Here is a 17,645-nt window from a genome sequence, read left to right as displayed (position 1 = left end):
AGAGAGGTCTTCCATCTGCTGGTTCACTCCCCAGATGATCTCAATTGACGGAGCTGAGCCAATCCGAAGCCAGGAGCCAGGAGCCAGAATCTTCTTATGGGTTTCCCACATGGGTTCAGGGGCCCAAGCACTTGGGCCATTTTCTACTGCTTTCCCAGGCTACAGCAGCAAGCTGGATTGGAAGAGGGCAGCCAGGACACAAACTGGAGCCCATATGGGATTCTGGCACCACTGGTGGAGGCTTAGCCCACCACGCCACAGCCCTAGCCCTGCAAAACGGTTTTGAAATCTATGCATTCTATGCAGTTTTCTTGATATGCCTTTCATATGAACTTTAAAAAAATGTATGTGTGAGTGAGAGAAGCAGAGAGAGAGAGAGAGAGAGAGAGATCACACTCTCATCTATTGGTTCACTCTCAAATGCTAAGACTAGACCAGGCCAAAACTAAGAAATTAGTCAAGGTATCCCAGGTGGGTGGCAGGAACCTAATTGCTTGAGCCGTCACTGCTGCCTCCCAGAGTGTGAATAGCAGGAAGCTGGGTTCAGAAACTGGAGCTGGGCATCAAACCCAGTTACTGTAATATGGGATGTGGGTGTCTTAAGTGCTAGAATAAATGCCCACCCTTCAATGAACTTTTTCAAGATTCCATGTATGAGCAAATTTCAAAACTTTCCTGCACCCAAATAAACAACTTTTAATTCCATTTCCTATGAATTTTTGGAAATACCCTTGTATTTTGGGTCAATTGGGAGTAATAGACTCATAAAGAATTGCTTTTTTTTTTTTTTTTTGGTCCTCTCTATATCTACTTCTTGAGTTATTTCTATATGTGTGTCTCTTTTAGAATAAATTGTTCTTTCTGCCAAGAAAAAATCTAGGAAGAAAGGTCAACCTTATAAATCCAGAAATGTGATGATGGAAGTTTCTGCTCATCATGACAGATCTAAGTTTACTGTCCTAGGGGGGTGGGGGTCCTCATCATTACTCTTGTGGGGCTTCACCATGTGTGGGAAATGATGGCATTGGCACAGAAGCGGTGAAACTGAGGAAGAGATGGCACTGCCCAAGGGCACTGTGGGAGCCAGTGCCTCTACACGAAGCTGCTGGAGAGTCTATGTTATGTGTCTAAAGTAGTTATTAGCCTGGGGTTGAGAAACAACTTCACTTCTGTTAGATTTAAATCCTAAGGGCTCATGTTCATTACTTTTTTTTTTTTTTTTTTTTTTGACAAGCAGAGTGGACAGTGAGAGAGACAGAGAAAGGTCTTCCTTTGCCGTTGGTTCACCCTCCAATGGCCGCTGTGGCCAGCATGCTGCTGCCGGCGCACCGCGCTGATCCGATGGCAGGAGCCAGGTACTTCTCCTGGTCTCCCATGGGGTGCAGGGCCCAAGCACTTGGGCCATCCTCCACTGCCTTCCCTGGCCACAGCAGAGAGCTGGCCTGGAAGAGGGGCAACCGGGACAGAATCCGGCGCCCCGACCGGGACTAGAACCTGGTGTGCCGGCGCCGCAAGGCGGAGGATTAGCCTAGTGAGCCGCGGCGCCGGCCCGTTCATTACTTTCAATACTGCTCATCTTAAATAGCAAAGACCTTTCTATTTTCCTCCTAGTGAGCTGCATTGACCAATAATGATCTTGTACTAATCCACCCATCCTGTTCTCAAGAAACCACTTTTAATAATGTTTTAGAAAATTGCAAGTTTTAATGATAACCAAAACCCCCCCATATAACCCATGATGCTTTTTTGGCAAGAGGTTATGCAAACTTTTAGAAATGGTTCCTATTCATTTATATATTTAAACAACATTGGCATTAGTGTATACATCTTGACCTGCTACCAGCCTTTTTCACTCCACCATATCTTGTAAGCATTTTCATTCTCTTTCTTAATGTCTGTAGAGCAGTTTTCTGCATGGAATAGAATGTTTACTTAACCAAATTCCTACCACTGGAAGGATATCAAATTTGCTTTCCGTATTTCACTATACTAATTACTCAACAATACTCTTGTAAATGAATGTGCAGTTATTAAATTATTTCCTTATGCTAGATTTAGCCCCTGACACCCAAAATTTCATTTCTGGCAACTAGAAACCAAGGGTACATTATAAGTGCTCAGGAATATTTGCTGAATGAAATGGCTTTGGGGGGTTGAAAGACAAGTACTTTGAAACAAAACAAAACAAAACAAAAAAACTCTTGACAAGTTGCTCTCTGAAAGGTCTGACCCAAATTAAACTTTCCATGAGTGGTCATTTGCCTGACCCCTGACTGAGGTTACATATTATATTAAAAAAAAAAAAAAAACTTTGCTGAATTCTAAACAAGGATTAGATCACATTGCTTGAAACCTGAATTTGTTTGATTGCCCACAGTGTCGTTCATGTTTTTCCACATACATGTTAACCATTTGAGTTTCTTCTTTCGCAATGACTTATTTAGACTCTTTGCTCAGTTGTAGTTGGGATGCTCTTTTTCATATGGGTTTGTAAAAACATATCTATAGGAAAAATTTACCCCTTAGCCTATCATGTTATAAATGTTTATCTTTGTAAGTAGTTGTTGACATATGTTAGCCTTTAAATTTTTTAAAGATTTATTTATTTATTTGAAAGAGCATCAGAAAGAGGGGCAAGACAGAGAAAGTGATCTTTTATCTGCTAGTTCACTCCCCAAATGCCTGCCACAGCCAGGGCTGGGTCAGGTTGAAGTCAGGAACCAGGAATTCCATCTGGGTCTCCCATGTGAGTTATATGGCCCCAAGTACTTGGATAATCCTATGTGGGTTGTATGGACCCTAGTACTTGGAGATTATCTGTGGTTTTCTTATACACATTAGCTGCATCAGGGCAGCTGAGACTTGAGAGCAGTGGCTCAACTCACTGTGCTACCACCACACCCCCTAGGTCAGCCTTTTAAATGTGGTATTCTTTAGAAGTACAGTAGTTTAACATTAGAGTCTAATCTATTAGCTTTTCCATCATGTGTTTTTTAAACCACTTTATACTTCAGTAACAAAGAACTCAGAGTCATTCCAGACCTAATGCTGATGCTTGACTTTAACTTTGAAGTTTTTCTTCCATATCGATGCATTTCTAGTTTCTAAGTTCAAAACATGTTTTTTCATTATACACTCTGAATGAATAAAATAGCTTATATTGTTTAGTAAAAAAGGAACACGAGTGTCTATGAAATACAAATGTTAGAATCAGAGATGGGACATAGAGGAGAGTCTTAAGAATTTACTTGGTGCAAGAAGGCAAGATTTCAGAAGAGAAAGAAGGCTGGTAGATGGATAGAAGTGACTGTGTCTTGGCATATAAGTATTTGTGGCTTCCTCTGCCCGTGCTGGGGACCCAAAGCAGAGAGAAATGGACCAGGACATTTCGGAGCCTCCTTAGTCTTCCCCAACAGTTACTTGATCCACTGTTGGCTGTGCTGGCCTCCCCAGGTGGCCTTGCAAGAGATTTCCATTTCTTCAAAAACAGAAAAAAGACCCACACATGTGGGAACATCTATAAGAATTAAATTATAGGAATAACCAAGAAACAGAACATCAAACATCAGAAGAGATGATATGATTGGAAACACCAGGAACATTTACATGAGACTATAATAGCAGAGGATGTGTTGGCAGAGACTTAAATTCACAAAATAGAACTTTGGGATGTGTGAAGATCTCAAATCCTCTCAAGATTCTGTCCATACAACTGACCACACATCCTGGAGTTGTCCCAGTTTTTGGACATCCACCTAGCCTTGTGGAAATTTTGTCAAGCACCCACAGTGTGCCTGGCTTTAAGAGCTGCAGGTATGATGCAATATAGTGCAATGTTTTGGAACTTGAAACACTCACCACACAGTAATAGGAGCATAGAGTCTTCTAGCCAGCAAGACTTCTTTTTGCTAATTTTTATTTCATCAACTTCATATGTGCAAAATGTTAATTTATGCAACAAATTGCTTTTAAGTAATAATATATTTTCTCATTTTAAATCAAGACAAGGGCAGGATGACCAGGACTTTTTGTTTTAGGTCAGGACATTTAGAGGTCACATAAATTTAAAATAATAATTTAAAAAGCTCAACACATCTAGTTAGCAGGAATGAAAACTTAAAATAGAAAGCTACCAGATGGTGCACATTGTTAATAACACCCATCTATGAGCCACAACATGAATTAAAAAGTTGATTTCAGGGTTTGTCTCATGCTGTTTGCCACGGGTGCCAGAATTGCTGGTCACGGCTCCAACTACCAACTAGGGCACCAGATCAGCATCACAGAACTAATGTTAGCACACTAAGTTGACATCTTTTCAGCTATTAGAAAGAAACTAGGTATTTTGGTTAGACAGCTCGGTCTTATCAGAGCAAATATAGACATTTCATTACATTTTAAAAGTATTCAAAAGAATTCGTGGGCTGATGCCATGCTTCCAGTTTCCTTTGCTTTTTGTATACTTGGTTTCTCATCATACTATTAATCAATCATGATTATTCATCTGCTAGTCTGCCTCTCCACACTTTTACTCCGCTGAGCCCTAACTAGTTCCTGGCATAATACAACACTTCTAGTAGCTGCTAAATAGAGATTGGTCTCAAGTGCTACTGATCCTGTTACTATTCCTGTCAACTCCTGGTGTTCACTGAACTAATCCAACTTTTCACTTTACAGATGGAGAAACTGAGTCTCAGCAGGGCTAAAGGACTTACATCAGAACCTGAGTCTCTTGGGTCAGTGGCTTCCTCACCATCCCAGGATCTAATATTATTCCTCTGCAAATAAAGCCTGAGAAATTTCTCTGTGCTCAGGACAGGGACTGACAAAGGGATGACGATGGATAGTGGATAGGACCACAGTCAGTCGCACATCAACATCAAATTGAACCTTTTAGATACTCAGACTACCTTTCTATCAAACTGTCAATTGTATCAGAAAAGAAGAAACGAAGAACTCTCTTTCAGAAGTGGATTTCTAATGAAGTAATAGCTTGGGGGAATCATGGAGTCTGAAAGGTAATTACAAATATTACAAATCGTGTACCACTTGCCTTTAGGATAAGTGAAGCTGCATGAGTCATGCTGCAGATCAGGATAATTCTGAAAGGTCTGCATTGACTAACAGAAGCAGAAGCAACAAAAAAAATTCATAGTAACTGCTTTTTTTCCTGGGGTCAAAATAAACCCAGCTGAAGAATATTGCAGTGCCAAGCCATAAATTACCAGTAAAAATACAAAAAAAGTCCAAACATCTTTTCCACTAAAATTTAGATTTTAAATATTTTAATTAATTTAATGGGAATTGTGTTTTGTAATCATGAAAAATGCACTGAGGAGACACAAATGCTGAATTACTTTAGAGAGAATGCCAAAATCTTTGTCAGCTTAAACCACAATTTAGAAACATTGTGAGTAATAGAATCTAAGTGGCCAGTGAATAAAAAAAGTGTTCCCACAAAGGACATTTTCATAGCCTCCAGCTAGGAAGAAAGCAGCACCCCCATTCTCCCTCTCAGATAGGGGGAATCACTTCTTTATTCTGGCGATTTGGTGCACCCCTGTCATGATCAACTGTCCACAAAGCTGCTTTCCTTTGGCTGTGGAGACCCTGGACAATGCAGACTCTTCATGGAAGGCGACATGGAAAGACTGTAGCTAAGCCAGCTGGAGGGGGCTGACAGACTCCTTACTAAAGAAAACAGTCCACTCAAATTACAGTCATCCCAGGAGGTTGATTCTAGGACCCTACCCAACCTCCTCCCTTGAATACCAAAATCTGTAGGTGCTCAAGTCCCTTAAATAAAATGGCATGGTGTTTGCATAGAACCTAAGCAATCGTCCCATACAGCCTCCTGTATACTTCAAATCATCTCTAGTTGATGTACAGTACCAAACACAATGTAACCACTATGTAAATAGTCATTGTACTGAATTGTTTAGGGAATAAGGATAAGGAAAAAAATCTGTACAGGCTTAGTACTGACACAATTGGGGGAAATATTTTTTTGATCTGGTTTAATTAATCCAATTTGGTTTAATACTTTGGTTTACTCCACAGATGTGGGACCTGAAGATATGGAGAGCCAACTGCATGGGAAAGAAGATCCAACACATGACTGATGACTGAGCTTCCCACAGCAAGCAAACAAGGTCTGTTTAATCTCTGCTTTAGAAGGTTCCTTTGATAACATTTTTAAGATTTATTTATTTATTTGAAGGGCAGAAGCAGAGAGAGAGAGAGAGAGAGAGAGAGAGATCTCCTTCACCTCCTAAATGGCCACAACGGCTGGGGCTGGGCTGATCTGAAGCCAGGAGCCTCTTTTGAGTCCCCTGAAGTGCAGGGTCCCAAGCACTTCAGCCATCTTCTAGTGTTTTCCCAGGCCATAGCAGAGAGCTGGATCTGAAGTGGAGCAGCTGGGACTTGAACTGGTGCCCATATGGGAAGCCAGCGCTGCAGGTGGGAGCTTTACCTGCTACACCACAGTGCTGGCCCCCTGATAACTTTTTGAGGTGAAAAATACCATTATCCAGAAGGTGTATAGTAACATTAGCTTTACAGATGTTTTGGGGATTTGGTAAAATAGAAGTTGAAATGTTTGCCACCTGCACCCAAGTCATTCAAGAAATGGGCATTCTGTGATGGACAGATTTAGCGACAACCCAGATGGTGGTGTGTAGGGAGGAAGGGGAACATCTTTGGCTATGTTCCTGTTGGCATGAGACTGCTTCAGCAGAACCTCCCTCCACTTAGGAACAGTTGGTAGGTAGGCTGAAGTGTTCTACAAGGTGCTGAAGAATAGAAACAATGACAGATTCCACCGCAGGCACCCACAGCTCACCTGAGCATGCACAGCACTCCTGCATTGCAAGGGGCCCCCTGGAACCTTTTGGAGAACCTTGAACAAGGCAATGATGAATGAAGTCCTTGGGTGTCTAGATGACCTTGGTGACCTGCTGCATATTGGCTAGGGAAAGCTTTTCAACCAAGGGACGTTTTTACTCCTGGGATCTCTTTTTGGAACCTGCCAGAATAAAAGTATTCTCAGGCAGAGACCTCACAACTTCTCTCTGAATTCAGTTTTCCTGAACTATCAAGGAGATGGGCGAGTTCATCTGGAGAATCCATCACGAGCAGCCGATGCCTCGTGCTTTCTGCCATACCCTAATTACAGAGACAAGCTTCCTCTTACTCTGGCAAAGGTGCAGAGCCTCCAAATGGAATAATATTCCTCCCTGTTGCTCTATGCAAAAGAGAGTCAGGAAGCACAGCCAGTTCTAGAGACTTTTTATAAAAATGGCACAAGCTCAATAATGAAAAGAGAGAACTAGCAATTCCGGCTGTCTCACTCTCCAACATGTTGCCCTAGCAGTTGGAAGGCCTCTCTTTAGGAGGATCAAGGCTTTCATTGGTTGCTGGGTCATTTCTCTCCTCGAATCAGACATGTTCTGTGTATATGGGTCATCTGTCTCAGTGCCTGGGGGATTCACCACATCCCATCTCAGGGGTTTCGCAGCTTCCACGGTTCCTGATTAGTCTCCAGCTTGTCTGCTTGGCTGGGCTGAGCACAGCTTTCCTGGTAGAATTCACCATTCAAGTTTATTTCCTACAGAAATACAAGGACTTTCATACTTGACAGGAGCATTATAGCAGATGTAGCTCCTCAGAGGAAGGGTCAGCCTGCATCTCCCAGCTGCACATTCTGGAAGGACTGAGCCTGTGTTGTTTCTGCTCTACCTGGTTTCTGAATCAACCTGGCACCACAGTAACACTGCCATCACTACTGCCTCTAGGGCTTGGAACAAGTGCGACTTCCCTAAGCCCCATATGTAGCATGTCTGTGATAAAAGCACTTCAAGAGTGAAGCACTCTAAAACACAGCTTTGAAACAATAAGGTCCGGGGGCGGGCGTTTAGTCTAGCAGTTAAGATGCTCGTGTTCTACATCAGAGTGTCAGGGTTTGATACCTTCCTCTGGCTCTCTGCTAGTGCACACCCTGCGCAGCAGCGGGATGACTCAAGTAGTTGGGTACCTGCCTCCTACGTGGGAGATCTGCACTGAGTTTGGCCCAGCCCATCCCCAGCCTTTGCAGGCATTTGGAGGGTGAACCAGCAGAAGGGAGCACTTCTCTCTCGGTCTCTCAGGTAAGTAATTTTAAAGTAAATAATACTGTCTGAAGCCAACTGAGTTGGAACAAAGGTATCAGTTGGAATGACTGATTTAGCGAAAGAGTAAAAAGTCCCAGAAGACTGCATGCTAAAAATACAGGCACGTGTGTGTGTGTGTGTGTGTGTGTGTGTCAACCAGCACCTGCACTGGCTCAGCACAATTTTCTGAACACCCAGCAAGCACTCCAGCTGGCGCCCACATGCTCTGCAAGGCAGGGCTCCGCCTTCTGAGAACTGACAGTTACGTAACATCTGCAGAAGGCTTTCGGGCACTTGGATTTTTTTGTATTAACATCGCTGGAGTCACTGCTCAGACCTACTGTGTTGATTGTGTATTACTAGTCAGCTTCTTGTTACTCTAGTTCAAATATCTCTGAGAGTTGTGGAACAGGATTTATTTTGGTCTACAATTCAGAGGTTCACAGTTCAGGATCAGGCAGCCCTATGAGTCTGGCATCTGATGGAGGAATGGATGTGGAGGAATTATCTCTGCCAGGAAGCAGAGAGAGAAGCTAGGCAAAGCTCAACCTGAATAACCAGGCTTCTCGTGAGGCCCACCTTCTGTGGGGAAGCCCCCAGTGACCTAAAGACTCCCCACTAGACTCACCTCTCAGACACCACAATCAAGTCTCCACCCTTAATCCATCAACCCTTAACAGTAAGACTTCAGAGTTTAAACATCTGCATAAATTTGGGGAGCTATGTTCTGCTCAACCCTTAACAGCTTTTATGACTGATTCTCCCTTATAAATTCTCCCTTTAACTATCAGTCACATAAGAGAAAAGTTCATTTGTTACTCTATAAGAGTCCAGAGCTACATGGGGGTCCCAAAGGGTAGGTCCTGGTAACCCAGGTTCTGGGTCTTATTTCTGTCTCCTTTGACTGTGTTCATCCACATGATCCCACTGGGCTCATTTTTCTGTGTCTGAGATTTAGCCTAGTGGAGAAAGGGAGAAAAGAAATAAGGCCTCCAGATATGAGGCAAGAAAAGCTGCCTTGTGCCTTATGCTAGCAGATTTTCATTTCCTGAAACTGATGCTGTTCTTCCCTTCTTCTAATGTGTCAATTACACTAGTGCCTCTTGCAGGTTGCAAACTTGGCCTCTACCCACTAGGTGCCATAGCAGCTCCCTAGATGTGATGACCAAAAATGGGGTGCATCTTGCCCCTGGTTAAGAGTGAGATGTCTTCATTAGGCTACTGGGGCCCTCAATTAATTCCTAACTTCATCTTTGGAGGTGTAAATGCAGCCATCACCAACCACCTCCCTGGACCACTAAACATTGTATTTCGCACATTCTTTCTACAGTTATGAACAATATGGATTGATAGGCTTTAATGTACTCACAATACTGTAGGTGACACAATCATCAATCAGTGCTGAAGGGTCTTCCTATTGTCTGTTAAAATTGGATCAGCATGGGGCTGGCACTGTGAAGGGGTGTTTAAGTCCCTGCTTGCGATGCCTGCAGCTAATAGGTAGCCATATCAAAGTGTTCACGTGAGTCCCTGCTACTCTGCTTCTGATCAAGTTTCCTGCCAATGCACCTGAGAAGAAAGCAGTTGATGGAGCAAATATTTGGACCCTGCCACCCACGTGGGATACCCATATGAAGTTTATGGCCCTTGGCTTTGGTCTGGCTTAGACTATTGTGGCCATATGGGGAGTACACAGGCAGATGGAAGACTTTCTCACTTGCTCGCTCTTGATCTCGTTCTCTCTGTCCCCGACACTCTCCTCCCCCAACCCCGCTCCACATTTCCAATAAATAAATCTTTTTTAAAAATTGGATCAGTATTCATTGCCTTATTCACCTCTGAAAACACAGAGATTTGAGATGTCGGTGATTTCTTATTTGAGAGTTTGGAGAACAGAGTCATGGGCACATATGGTAGAGAAAGGCGCCTTCCACACTGCACTGGGCAAACCAACCACTGCAGAAGGGCCAGGAGCATGGCCCGTGACCAGCTGCATTCTAAGTCAAGCCCTTCAAATTCCAGGTATTACCTGACCCCTGAAACACCTCTTTTGGAACCCATTCCAAAGTAGCACAAGTCAAGTCTTTTCAGCAGTGTGCCAAGTACCCTGCAGGAGATTTCTGTTTTTACCCTAGTGGGATGAAGGATTTACAATCCCAGTCATTAAACTTGGCAGCATTGCCTAAAAACAACATAATCACGTGCATTTTCCCTGCTTTGAAATCAGAGTCTTGTCTTCCAAATCTCAAATATAAGTGCCACTGGTAAGTTTGCTTGCCCATAAGAATACCTCATCAGCAGTAACACATGTACCAGGAGGCAGCCTTTTCCCTCTGGGATTTTCATCAACTGTTCAGCTGCTTCTTCACTGGCTGATACAGCTTTACCAATAGTTTTCTTTGTCTTTTTGAAAGTAATGCAGGTATAGGCCGGCGCCGCGGCTCACTAGGCTAATCCTCCGCCTTGCGGCGCCGGCACACCGGGTTCTAGTCCCGGTCGGGGCGCCGGATTCTGTCCCTGTTGCCCCTCTTCCAGGCCAGCTCTCTGCTGTGGCCAGGGAGTGCAGTGGAGGATGGCCCAAGTGCTTGGGCCCTGCACCCCATGGGAGACCAGGAAAAGCACCTGGCTCCTGGCTCCTGCCATCGGATCAGCGGGGTGCGCCAGCCGCAGCGCGCTGGCCGCGGCGGCCATTGGAGGGTGAACCAACGGCAAAGGAAGACCTTTCTCTCTGTCTCTCTCACTGTCCACTCTGCCTGTCAAAAAAAAAAAAAAAAAAAAAGTAATGCAGGTACAAAGCTGCGAAGCACCTCATGTCTGGCTTTGAGCCTCTTCTCATAAAACCTCAATGAGAGGTTTGAATCAATAAGATACCAAGAACCTCTCCTCTCCATGTGTCCTATGTTCCACATCATTCAGCCAAAGTGCAATGCCTTCTTAAGTTTTCATGATAATCCAACCATCGTCAGAGATTGAATATAGAGATGGACAAGGGCTACGGCATATGAAAAATAGACCTCTGAGCCCCCACTTGCAGCAACTTGTCCAGGAAAACAATTCTTTCTATAACAACTGGCCAGGAAGGCAGCATACTATCTGTCAGATTTGTGGGAAGTCAGACTGCTGTCTCTAGTAACACTCAGAAAGCCAAACAATAACTCCTATGACAATCATCCCCAAAGGACCAGGACTTGATTAACTACTGATGGTTTCCCTAATTGTTGTCCCCATTTTCAACATAGTACCAGTTAGAAGGAACCAAATATGCCTCCTAACTGGTCCCATTGGATGCCTCACTCCTAGTCACCTGCTGCTTCCCATGCCAACAGCCTCCATCAGGGCACACCTGAGCCTTCCCATTTTCCACTGTCAAGCTTTCCCACTCCTCTGCCTGCCTTTGAGTCTCTACTCCAACTTAGATGATGGTGGCTGACTCCCTGCTATAGTACACTCTGAACAAATGGCCTTTGCTTTCTTGTTTGTCAGATTGTTTATTTTCACAACACACGTGGCTCTCCCCTGCCTGTGACTGAACCAATGGGCACTATGGAATAGCAACTTTCTCTTTCTCAATACTCACACCTCACTTTCCTTGGGGGCCATATTTACATGCTGCCCTTGAGATCAGCATACCGTCTCTCTGCCAGGTGGTCCTCTAGCACTGAGCCCAGATAGCATTTCTTCAGCTGACCGTAAAACAAAGTAAGCAGCTTCAGTTGAGGGGCAGGCTGTGTGAAACAGGCTAACCTTTATCTTCTAGGATAATGACAGCAGTCCGCAAGGGAGAGAGCTGACTGTGGAAACAGCAAATGGACGTTGCCAACCTCACTTATTCTGCAATTCTGCTCACTGGGTGGCCTGCCATAGTGGTGAGCATCATCTGAATTTCTTTCTCTCTTTATATGTCTTTCTCTCTCTCCTTTTTCCAAAGTGTGTATTAGTTTCTTGGGATTGCCATAGTGAACTACAACAAACTTGATGTATCTTCAAATGATTGAAATGTATGTGCTCACAGTTCAAGAGCTGCAAAGTCTGCCATCAAGATATGGGTAGGTCCACGGCCCCTCAAATGATTCAGGAAGAATCCATTTCTTTCGGCTTCTGGTGGCTCCAAGCAATCCTTGGCTTGGGGCTACACATCAGTCTCGTCTCCACCCTCACATGGACTTCTCTGTGAGTCTGGGTAATCTCCTTTATCTCTCTTATGTGGACGCTGGTCAAGAATTTCAAACCCCCCTGGCTAATCCAAGACAATCTCCTTCTCTCAAGATCCTTAATGATATCTACAAAGACCATTTTTCCCCCCAAATAAGGTAACATCTACAAGTTGCTGTCTTTCAGTGACTATCATTTCACTTACTATTGTGTGTATGATGCAACTTGATATGTTTTTCTTGAAAACTTTTTTCAAGAAGCCTGTTTATATGCCACTGCTTAAAATTCTTTTATGACTCCTCATTGCTCTTTCAGAACATCCTTAACATAGAGCATAAACCCCATGTCTACCTCTGCTTCTCTCTTCCTGTCTGCAGATGCACTGTTTTGGCTTCTTAAATGCACTAAGTATCCTCCTGCTTCCAGGCACGAGAATATTAATTTTCCTGCACAGGGAATAGTTCCTCCCTACCACCACCTCACCTAACTTCTGCTCACACTTCCAGGCTCCAATTCACTGCCAAATATTTACTTAGTTCTTGCTGTTTTAGATGATGGATGTAATAGCAAACAAGTAGCCAGGACACCTTTCCTTATGGAATTAATACTCTTATGGAGGAAACAGGTTTCAAACTAACAAAAATAAGAAGAACTGATTTCCCAAGTGCCTTGCCAAGAATTAAAATGATGAGTTGACTGACTATTTTTTTCTGTACTGGAAGTCAGAGAAGAGCTCTAGGTATGGAAGAAGCTGCAGCTGAGCTCTGGATCCAACATGAAGCCAGCCATGGGTAGATCAGTAGGAAGAGAGGAAGACAGGGCCTGGATCAAGTTGGGGTTGGGAAGAACAAGTGAGAGGGCTGGACTTTACTCTAAATAAGATGAGAAGTGATGGGAGAGTTTCCAGCAAGGGCAATGATGTGATTAGAACTGGGTCTACAATGACCACTCTGGCTGTGTGCGCAGGAAAGATTTCAAAGCGACTAATCTGGGTAACAAAGGATGGTGGATTGGCCTAGGGTGAAGGAAATGGATGAAAGAGAACCACTTGGGATATGATGAGGGAATAAAGTCTGTAAAGCCAGAGGATGCATTGCAAGGGGGCAGGATGGGGGCAGGACAAACCCTTGACACGCTCTTTGTTGTTGCAGCAGCAAGTCCTGCTTAGGGCTTGCACAGTACTGTGGCTTCAAATAGCAAAGTACAGGAGAGTCCAAGAGTATACATGGCCTACGGTCTTTCTGCAGGATAAAGAGAAGACTTTCTAGCTCTTTAAAAATGCAGATCTCTTTCTCTTTCCTGGACATACTGAATTGGGATCATTGGAAGTATGACCTGGGGTATTAAAGAAATTTAGAAACACAGTCGGTGTGGGTCCACAGACTGGAAAACTTTTTCCATTCTCCAGTATATGGATTGCAAATAAATTTTGTTAATTACTGAAGGAAATTTAGAGAGTCAGGATTTGAAATAATTATGCAATGTGGCATTTGGGAAATAAATGTCTAGACTAGAATTATGAGGAGATGAATTAGTAAGACTAATCAGTCTTGAAAAAGCAACAAACATCTCTCTTATTTTCAGATTTTTCCCCAACTCAAATTTGCAAAAGCAACAAACTGTCATCATAAGATCCAGGTGAAAGCAGACTTTGGAAGAACAAGTTGTCATATTTACTGATAATTTTGACCACCTGTTTTCATTAACTAGAAGATGAGAAGGATCTGAAACACAGATAAGAGACAAGACAAAAATTAATTACTCAAGAATGGAGAGCTAGAAAATGAGCAAGAATGTCTCTTAGAGAAAAGGAAAGAAAGAAACACAACATCAACAAAAGAGCATAAATGTGAAAATTGAAGTCAAATATGAGTTCTCTTCTGTGGTGATGGTTCCTTTATGGCTGACTTTGTACTACTCATGTAGAAGAAGGGTTAAGTGAACACTTTCTGTCCAATGGCCCCAAAGCTCAGTTTCTAGCCAAGGCCTGAATGGGTCAGGAGCAGGTCTGGACGGGGTTACCTGGGAAGGGAAAAATGTTTGAAGTTTCTGGGCTACACAGAGATGCTAGCTGAGAACACCAGATATGTCATTCACAAAAGGTAAGGCATTGCTGTGAATTATCCTGCATGAGTTTATGACCATAGTTTGGAAAACAATGAGGTTCCCTCTTTTTCCATTGAATCAAAGTGTGACGCTCTGTGCTGTCCAACAGCTTGAGCTACCTTGGTTAGGGATGTTCTCTAGCACTTTATGTTTATGTGACCTGCAGGCCTGAGGCTTCCCCATCACTTAGAAAGTTGCAGAATCTGATACCCCATCCCACACTGACCAATCTACAAAATGTACTTCACCAACATCCCTGGTGATTTTAACTCACATTAAATCCTGAGAACTGGCAGGCGCCATGGCTCAATAGGCTAATCCTCCGCCTTGCGGCGCCGGCACACCGGGTTCTAGTCCCAGTCGGGGCACCGGATTCTGTCCCGGTTGCCCCTCTTCCAGGCCAGCTCTCTGCTGTGGCCCGGGAGTGCAGTGAAGGATGGCCCTGCACCTGCATGGGAGACCAGGAGAAGCACCTGGCTCCCGGCTTCAGATCAGCAGTGGCCATTGGAGGGTGAACCAACGGTAAAGGAAGACCTTTCTCTCTCTCTCTCTCTCACTGTCCACTCTGCCTGTCCCAAAAAAAAAAAAAATCCTGAGAACTGCTCCAGAACAATGAAAGGCAGCCCTAGAGCAATGGTTTTCAAAGATTGGTGATACAGCCATCATCTTCAGGAGCATAAGAAGTCAACAGATTCTTGGGCCCAGTTCTACACTTCAACTCCATAGACCATAGACTAGGCATCTGGATCTTAAGCAAGCTGATTATAATTCTGGTACTCAAGGAACAGTCTGAGAAACATGGTCATAGTTTACAATAAATAAAAATTAATAACTCTAGAAAGGATTATACAACAGATGGAGACAAACACTTAATTTAGAGGGCAGTGTTTTACGGTAGGGTTTCCAGATGTCCTTGATAACAAGACTCACTTAGGGGTTATTATTTCTATAAATTTAAAAAAATGTTTAACTGATACACCAAATTATATATATTCATGGGGGACCATGTGCTATTTCAATACATGTATACATTGATTTATGTCCAATCAGGGTAAACATATTTCACTGCACAAACATGTATTATATGGGCTTATTACTAATGATTCAGCAATCCAAGTTCCTTCCCCAGATGGCATGAAGCAGTGGGTTTGGGATTTATATTTTAAATAAGTACCCCAGATAGTTCTTATATCTAGAGAGGTTTAAAAAAGCTAATTTACTGGAAAGTACATACTCAAGGAAAATTCCATGTAGCAATTAAGAAGGACACTGTTTAAAGTGGGCCTGTCCCATTCAGGTCATGCCCAGATCAGTTAAAGAGGAAGGACCAAGTTCTTGGCAGAAGGAGCTCACATATGAATATAAAGGAAGCTTCCAGAAAGGTAAATGTCCTCTAAATGTCCTTGGAAATGGACATCAAGCTTGACTGGGAATAGAGATTATTCAAGAGGAAGGATGCTTGTGTTTGAAAAGTTAGGTGAGTCTCATGCTAAGAAAAAATATCCAAACCTGAATCCACATGATATATATGAGACTGTGTCATTGCTTTAAAAAATTTTTATGTATGTCATTTTTGAGAGAGAGAGAGAGGAGACTGACTCCCAATCACTAGCTTCGTCCCCAAATGCTTGTAATGGCATTGGTTAGGCAAAGCCAAAGCCAGGGAGCTAGAACTCCGTTGGGGCCTCCCAAGTGGATGGCAGGGACCCAGAGAGTAAGTATGTCAGTAGGAAGTTGCAATCAGGAGTGGAACCAGGGCTCACACCCAGTCACCCTGGCATGGTATGCAGACATCCTAGATGGCATCTCAGCTTCTAGATCAAACGCGTTCCCCATTCATTGCCTTCTTGTCTTGAGGTAAGGATAAGACTTAAGAATAAAATTCTCCAACCAAAATCATGTTTGAGCCTGCATTATCATCTCAAAGGGAATAATAACTAATCAATTCCAAACCTTCTAGAACAGCAATAAACATTCAGATTCTTGTGTAGAAGAAAGTAATCAGATGTCACAACAAATGACAAGCTGAAGTTATGTGACTGTAAAGGGATCAAGTGATATTAAAGAATAATGGTACAGGGGCAGGCCTTTGGTATAGCAGTTAAATTGCTGCTTAGGATGCCCACATCTCATATTGAAGTGCATGATCCAAGTCCCAGCAACTCCATTTCTCATCCCACTAGCTTCCTGCTAATGTGCACCTTGGGAAGCAGCTAAGTACTTGGTTCTCTATCAGCCTTGTAGGAGACCTTGACTGAGTTTTGGGTTCCTGGCTTTGGTTTGTCCCAGCCCTGGCTATTGCAGGCATCTGGGGAGTGAATCAGTAGATGTCTGTCTCTCTCTTTCAAATAGGATGAAATGTTCACCAAGCACAGCCTCCTGGAGGACTCTGAACTCAGGTTGGAGGCTTGTCAGCTTCCATCCATTGAATAAGAAGTGTCATTGGGATGTCTGGCACTAGTCTCTCATTCACAATAAACGACGTTGAAATACACAAATAAGATAGAGATAAATAAAAACTTTTAAAAACGGAATAATAGTGAAAATCTACCTCTGAGAAAAATTTCATTGAGATAACATTTAATTAAGAGTTTCTACTATCAAAGAATAGAGGCAGTCACAGAGGCTGGTGAACTTAGCTGCTGTTTAGGGAAGAGACAACACGTATGTGTGAATTTGGCAGAACACAGAAATTAAGAATTGCGTTAATATATCCCACCTAATAACTTCAAATTCATATTTTCCTACATATAAATTCAGATTTCTGGTTTGTCACCCCAGGATTTATAAATTAAAATAATCAGAGCCTTAGAATGCAAAAATAATGATAAATAATGATTTCATGCCTTGAATAATTAAATTTTTGGAAATATCTTTATGATTATTTTAAAATCATAAATAATTTTTTTTATTTTTATTTTTTTTGACAGGCAGAGTGGACAGTGAGAGAGAGAGACAGAGAGAAAGGTCTTCCTTTGCCGTTGGTTCACCCTCCAATGGCCGCTGTGGCCGGCGCGCTGCGGCCGGCGCACCGCGCTGATCCAAAGCCAGGAGCCAGGAGCCAGGTGCTTTTCCTGGTCTCCCATGGGGTGCAGGGCCCAAGCACCTGGGCCATCCTCCACTGCACTCCCTGGCCACAGCAGAGAGCTGGCCTGGAAGAGGGGCAACCGGGACAGAATCCGGCGCCCCAACCGGGACTAGAACCCGGTGTGCCGGCGCTGCTAGGTGGAGGATTAGCCT

General features: G+C 43.3%; 1 protein-coding gene across 4 annotated transcripts in view; it reads right to left on the bottom strand.

Moving 5' to 3' along the window:
- DCLK1 (doublecortin like kinase 1) overlaps positions 1-17,645 on the bottom strand; it is a 385,516-nt gene that overhangs the window by 107,613 nt on the left and 260,258 nt on the right. The window lies entirely within an intron of this gene.

Source organism: Oryctolagus cuniculus, chromosome 9 (genome assembly GCF_964237555.1).
Source record: "Oryctolagus cuniculus chromosome 9, mOryCun1.1, whole genome shotgun sequence".
NCBI lineage: Eukaryota > Metazoa > Chordata > Mammalia > Lagomorpha > Leporidae > Oryctolagus > Oryctolagus cuniculus.
The sequence above is the reverse complement of the archived record's forward strand: the minus strand, read 5'-3'. Positions and strand labels throughout refer to the sequence as shown.